Here is an 8013-nt window from a genome sequence, read left to right on the forward strand (position 1 = left end):
AACCCCCCCTGAAGCGAATCCTTTGTTCACCTTAGCTCGAGTTATCCTGGGCTAAGATATTATAAAAAACACTCTGAGGGTGGCTTTATCAGGATTTCAGGGACAGCATAACTCTGGCCCTGTCAAGTTGCATCTGTTTGCAGAAGCTGGGCATTTAATCTTGAGTCTTATTTTTAGGTCAGTGTGAGATTCACCAGCTGCTCTCGTGAACGGAGACTACCTTGTAAGATAAACTCAAAGGCAAATTGTCAGATTGATCTTAAATGAAAAAGAGCTGAGTCATATTTACTTCACTTCATTTTAAATTCTCACTTACAAAATGCTTTACTTGAACATTTTCAAGCACCTATATCTCAACCACAGCTGCATGCTTGTTATGTTAAAATAATTAAATATCAAATTGACAAATTTGCAGTAAAACATAATAATAAACAACATTGCCTCCACATTGCTTCACTGTGGATAATGTTGGATTACCCCTAGTGGTCTTTTCTGCAGAGCCTGGTGCTAACATTTCCGGAAGGGACCAAACAAGAAGAGTTGAACGTCATCACAGTCAACAAACAAAATGTAATTATTATTTTTTAAACAGTTTGGAAGAAAGCCTAAATGTTTTTTTAATACTCCAATATCATGCATGTTCACTTTAATCATCTACTTCTGCATTTTCATGGGTTTCAGCATAACCCACTTTCAGAATCTGATTAGAAAAATAAAGTAGGCTAGTTCTACAGGACAGTGTTACATAACTTATATGTGGAGATTATATACTCTTTTAATATTTATAATATGAGGAAATAGAATTCTGATTATGAATATTCCTACAGAAAGTGTGATAGAGAAAACAGAGGTGAGCAGATAAACGACTCCTCAGTTGAACACGGTTGGCCGACAGTTCATGAGAGTTATGCTGCTTGCCATGACCCATCCAGTCTGTGCTGCCTCTGTCCTACACTGCACTGTTAAATAGGTCAGTACATGTCTGTGTATGAGAGTGTGTGTGAGCCACTTCAGTACAATAATGATTTAAGGACCACCATCTTCAGTGACACAACCACCCACACACACACATCAAGTAGAGAACCAGAAACACACACACACCGCTAATGCATTTACATCACAATGTAAAAATAGGGCGTAAGAATCTTGTGAACTTCTGAAATGAAAGTAGGCCACTAAGAATATCTGTGTGTGAGTTTGTGTGTGTGTGTGTTTGTGCATGTGTTTGTGTATGTGTGCTCATGCGTGTGCGCAGGAGATGAATCAGCTCTGTGTTATGCAAACTAAACCACCCCTGGGTCCCATTACCATGTCTTTTGCTCTTATGCTACAGGAAGTAGCTTGCTGGCGTACATATGTGTGAGCGTGTGTATTTGCTGAGAGTGGTTCCCTTTGCGCGGACTTTCAAAATCCATTATGTGCTTGTTTCATTTGTCTGCCTGCTGCTCATTCTTTTGTTTTCAGACTGTGTCTGGGTGGCGGCTTATTAGGACTCACATCAATATGATGATTATTACCTCATTATTTTGCAGGATTTTAGCATACACCTGGGTAGTTTTGAAAAGTAAAATTTAAGCAATTTAAAAAAGGAATGCAAAAAGGTGGATTTTCCTAATTTAATTCTTGAGGATGTCTGATGATTAATTGGAGCATTTTTAATTTTTGAATATATTAAATCCTCAGCTCTCTCTACATTCATGAAAATAGTCTAAGATATGAAGGAAAGAAAACAATAACACATTTTCTAGCTGAGAGTTCTTGGCGAATTTGATACTAATGGCCCTTTTCCACTGGCCCGTCTTAGCCCTACTGTACTCGACTTGACCCGACTCTACTTGGTTTGTGTTGCGTTTCCACGGGGTGCTGTACCTCATGTCAGATACCATTTTTTCGTACCTGCTCTGCTTTGGTTCCAAGCGAGCTGAGCCGATACTAAAAGGTGGCGTCGACGGACTGCCGGCCACTGATTGGTCAGCGAATGTCGTCACGAAGAGTCATGAGCACGATGCCCAACACAGGAATCAAACCTGACATTTTTTAAAAAAACGACATCAGTACTGTACAATATCTGCACGCATAGTGTCTCCGTGGTTTCTCCTCTCTCACTCGGCCTGCGACAAAAAGCCAAGTACACCATTGCCTCCATGTCCTCCATTGTTTGTGATTGTTGTGTTTGTGTCCCGTTCGTTATGACGTGAACACAGTTTCGCATAGGGTTGTTATGACGACCCCTGCCCACCGTGAGTTGGTACTCGGGCTGGTGGAAAAGGTAACCAAACTGAGTAGAGTAGGGCAACACATGTTGATTATCAATGAAATGGCAGAGACCCCTGAGGGTGGTACAGTCCACCACAAGACAGATCCCTGTGTTCATTTGAGGGGGACACTCATGATTGTGGAAAGTCCAGTGATTTTGGTGTTTGTCACATTTTCTTTCTCTGCAAGAGCTGAATTTGTCAACAGAGGGGTCAATAATGATGTCACATCCTCTCTTTTTCAGAAACTAATTAAATACACTTCTTTGGAAAATGAGCACTTGCACATAAATCAGTTTAAAAACTAACTCATGTCAGAAATCATGTTTGGAAAAGATTTATTTGATGTGAATTTCTATTTTCCAGTCATGTTTCATCTGTCGTTTTGAGGAAGACAGGCTTTATGACCTATACTGCAGCCAGGCACTTGGGGAGCTTTGATTTGATTTGATTTGATTTGATGACTTTATTTCGAACATTTAAAAGTAAAAAATACAATTAAAAAAAAGCAGAAAAGAAGAAAGAGTTATACAAACATATAATAAAAAGAAACAGTTTTACAAAAGAAACAAAATCAATATTAGCAAGCAGTGAAACAATTTACTCTACATGTACGAAAAGGAGTAGGAAGAAGTTTAAAACTTATCTAATCCTACCCCTCTAGCTTTAAATGTCTTGATTTCACTTTTAGGGAGGGGTTGTGCCTTCCATCTTTTTCCGGTTTGGGACTTAGTATAAAAATAGCAACCTCACATTGACAGCACAACTTAAGGATAGCAGCTGCATACAGCCAAAATATAATGAAGTACAAAACACCCCAAAGGCTGTGATGTCTCTTGTACTTACATAATTTAGGTCATACCAACAAGAAATAACACGTCGACCACAGGGCTTTACAGGTGCTGCCACAAAGTTTTTTTTTCTTTCGATAGAGCAAGACTTCTGTTTCCCTTTCATACACTTTGCTAGGCTTGGATGGCTGCAGAAAATAATACAGCTTACTCTTGAGCATAGTATCTGTCTTATCAGCTTACCCATAGCAAGAAAGTAAGTTCCCAAATGTATTTAACTTCAAAAGCTGTCTGTCAGACATTGTTTCAATTCTAAACTTGAGCCATGAGTTAAAAAATGGACAGAAATAAGCAGGGATGTCTTTTAGAATAATAAACCTAATTTATATAGCACCTTTTAAAACAGAGTTTGCAAAGCACAATTCATAAAACAACACACAAGGATAAAGGATGAGTGAGATAATCAAGAACAGAGAAGCTTAATGATCTGATGTAGGCATAATCATGATTACTATTTATGTCTGGACACACATAGCTGCAGAACTCTGACTCAGGTCAAATGTGCAAATGTGTTTTCTCCCTTAAAAGTAACGTATCGCTCTTAACACATAACCTTAAAGGCAGAGTGTCTTGCAGCGGATGCATTATTTCTTTAGGATTCAAACTTGTGCAGTGACATCGATAAACACACAGAAGTTCACTACTTTGCACTGTAACACTAGCTTGTTTCATAAAGCATCATTCATTCAGCTAGCTGATCAGCAAGAAGACGTAGTAATTGATGAATAAACTCAGCTCTCATCAGGAGGGACTGACATTTTTGAATGCTTGTCATCGTCTTCACATGATCTTTGCAGAGATCCATTGCTAACCAAGAGACCGGAGTATATATGAGTATTGTACAAAGATGCTTTTTTTGTTTTTTTTGTCAATCTGACCTTGTCACTCATCACACAAATCTATCCCAGGTAAACAGTCCTCTGCAGATATAGTGCATGCAGCTGATACTGTGCTGCTTCATCAGGAAAAACACACAGTCTGCATTTCCTAGATAAGCCTTAGCAGACATTATTGGAGCTCCTGCAGCCTGAGAGACAACAACATGTTGGAGCTGTGGTGTGTGAGGTAACCTGCAATTCTTTGCGGTAGTTATTAAGTGGATTAACCCCCTTAGGTTCGTCTCAGCTGTTTCCCCCATCTGTCTCCTGTTACAGCACAGACCTTCAACTGTACAACCACTACCAAACAGATAATCTTAAAAAAGAGGAAACAAAAAACGCTTATAGAGGCATGAGCAAGATGTTACCGTGAGCATGTCAGCAAATCTTCTCCCACTGACCTACTGTACATTTAGCTCTGCGTGACTGGGCGGACATATAACACTAGCACAAACATACTGCACAACGCTTGCACACATTGCATGTTTACATTTTACTGTTCAAACACGACGCAGTGGCCTCACATGCAAGAAAACACACACAAGACGTGCGGGCGCGCGCACACACACACACACACATACGCACACGAACACGCACACCACACACACATGCACTAATTTGTGATGAGTCGTTAGGTATTATTCTCAGTTGAGTGGACAGGAGACATTCAACTCATGTAGAGTACTGATACAAGGAGGTGGAGTGAAAGACACGTGACTGTAGACACAGCTGTCTGTAGGGAGGGATTTAGATTAAATGTTTAAGTGTGTCAAGGCATGACTGTGTGTGGCACTGTGCGTAAGCGGGGGCAGGGCTGCCATCAAAGTTACATCATAGAATCAGTTGCAGAATACAAAAAGTTTGAATTATTTGGACAATTTAACACATAAAACCTTGCTTCTTAAATATAGATTTTCTTGTCAATCAATAAAGTGCTCTTTAATTGTTTTGTATCTCCACCGTAAACAAACCAGAATTTTGGATTCGTCATATCCCTTCACCACATTGAAGTCTAAACCACGTGTTATCGGTTGACTGTAAAAGTAGGTCATTTATTTCTTGGCACTGCTTGATGAATATTTGTACAGACTATCTTTATGACACACAGGGTAAAGACCAATAGGGCTTACGATATTTTTCTCAACAACACTCTGATGTTGCTCCATGTCCATTCTCTGGATATTACCTCTAAGAGACAGAGTTATTAAGCTTTGTCGTCAAATTCTCCTCTTTTTAAATCTAACTTTGACTATCTAATAGAGATACTCGGTCCCACTCACCCAGAAAGACATTGTCAGGAAAACTGTAGCAACGAAACACAAAGTCACTGCCCACAATCCTATCACAAACACCAGGAAATGGATCATAAAAGTGTTGAGTGCAAACGTGTCAAAGTGATGGTCAGATTATAACTGTGATGTAGGCGAAAACACATCCACCACTGCATCTGTGACTCAATAAAACCAACACTAAATTTAAAATGTCTTCTGAGATTAAAGATATATTCTTTACACTTCATAATGAGGGTACAGTTTTTGTACTTAATTGATTATTAGGTAATGCATGAGTCATGATTGTTTGGTGACTGTAAGTGACTTTATTCAATGAGCTCACCATTATTATATCATCAGTGAAGGAACCCTTTTACCTAACTCTCTGTTACTTACGGTGGCTGCAGGTAGAGAGGGTAGAGTCTATCGTCTATCAATCAGAAGGTTGGTGGTTCGATCCCAGCCCCTGCAGTCACATGTGGAAGTGTCCTTTGGCAAGACACTGAACCCCAAATTGCTCATACTGTTGTTCAATATGTGAATGTATATGAATGAGATTAAATAATACTCATGGTCCCTTACTATAGCAGCCTCTACCATCAGTGTGTGATTGGGGTGTGAATTGCTGAATGAGACGAGTAAGAAGATATTTTTTTATGACCATGTATTTGATCAGCCTAGTTGATCAAATGTAAAAAACTTCACATTTATTTTAATATTCACAATACCATAAAACGTTAGTGTTTTCTTTGTTTTAATATCAATAGAAGGTAGTCATTTTGTGGAGTAATTTGGATTATATCATTATCAGCTCCCATGTGCTTTAGCACTGACAACAATGATAATAATACATTCATTTATGTAGAACCTTTCATATAAAAACAAACTAAATGTGTTTATAATAAGGGAGTTACAGGGCAATAAATGCAATTAAGAAAAAAGAATACACAATACGAAAATGTAAATTATTCTAACAGAATAAATGGATGCAGTTAAAACTACTAAACTCCTTTCATTGATATTAAAACGTTATGTTTTAAGAAAATTGCTAATATTGTTAGAAAATTGCTAATATTGTTATCTATGTATGTCATAAAAGTTGTGAATATTCATAAAATAGAATGTTGATATTAAATCAAAGGGGCCAAGCACATGCATGATCAAAAACTCACATATGCAGCTAATGTGGTCCACATCAGAGTCTGCCAGGTAACTGTGATTTAAGGTTCGTTCATTGATGATATGTTAGAGGCAACTTCTTTCACAAAGTCATGGTGACTTCATCATTAAGTAGTTTACAGTGTGCAACAGGAATTAATTATAAATCCTATTTAATTCATGTATTGAATAATCATGACATTACATCTCAAAATGTAAAGTGTTACCTATTATTACTTTTGTAAATCAGCTTTTATTTCTAAATAATCTTGTTTTCTCAAGGTCACCAGTGACCTGCATTGAGCTGCTGAGATTTTAGGGCCCTCAGTTGTAGTACCCATGCCTCTGTGAAGTTTTCACACAGCTCCACACACCATCCTCATGTCCTGTATGGAGGAATGGGTTAGCATCAGTGGAACAGTTCTTAAATAGTTAAAGTCACATTTTTCAAACATGACTTTAACATTTGGCATCAGGTCTTATTCTCTCTCTGGCCTGCATTGTGGGGTGTTCTGGTAACCTGACGGCATTCCTGAGTTATAATCACACAGCTTTGGTAACTGAGTAACCAATTTTAGCTGAGGTAATCTTTTGTGGGTCTACTTGGGGTTAACTAGGTCCAATTTGTGTTTTGGTGCTCACATGATACCAGTTAAATTCATGTTTGTCAGCCTGTTCTTTAAGGAACAGGCTGAGTTTATGGAAAGCATGGCCTGATCTGCCCTGAACACCTCATGGTTTTTGGACTTAATCAGCCCTGAGGCGCTGAGGCAGATGAGGACAGGAAGAAACTTAAACCACGGCTGAGGAGAAAGAGCTTGTTTATTTGTTTTTTATGTTTTAAGCTGTGAGATGAAATGCAAACACACAAACTCACAAACACACACAGGGATGCATTTTTCATCAGCCTAAACCAACACAGGGAACCTCACAGATATGATAGAGGGCTTCATCGTGATTTGATGCAGATAAACTTATCAACACAAACCAATACACATGTACAGTAAATATGGGATGGATGAGTTAAATTGCAATTAAAGCTAATCAAAGGGAGAAAGTCAAAAGGAGAGGAATTCAGCAACACAGACACACAAATACACACATGCACACACACACACTGATCTCTTAGAAATCTAATCACTCTCTCACAGACGGTTCAGGTGTTAGGTGTTCAGGAGTGAGGAATGAGTGTGTGTGAAAAACTGACATAGAGCAACATGAAGCTGAGCTGGCTAGACAGGTCATAACCTCCCACTTCCACTGCATTTACCACACACTCACACACACACACTCACACACACTCTCTCACACACACACACACACACACACACACACACACACACACACACACACACACACACACACACACACACACACACACACACACACACACACACACACACACACACACACACACATCTGTGCCTGTGAACTATGACCCTCAGCATTGTTTAGGGTTCCCTCAGGGGAATGAGTCCAGGGAACGACCCCGTTGACCGGGCCCACCTCCCTCTGTAACCTACACTTCTGCTGCTGCACGGTCATGAAGCATGATTTCTTCTGTTTCATTTCTCTTAATCTGAATGGTTGGTTTTCACAT

The sequence above is a fragment of the Notolabrus celidotus genome, chromosome 7, assembly GCF_009762535.1.
Source record: "Notolabrus celidotus isolate fNotCel1 chromosome 7, fNotCel1.pri, whole genome shotgun sequence".
Classification (NCBI taxonomy): Eukaryota; Metazoa; Chordata; class Actinopteri; order Labriformes; family Labridae; genus Notolabrus; species Notolabrus celidotus.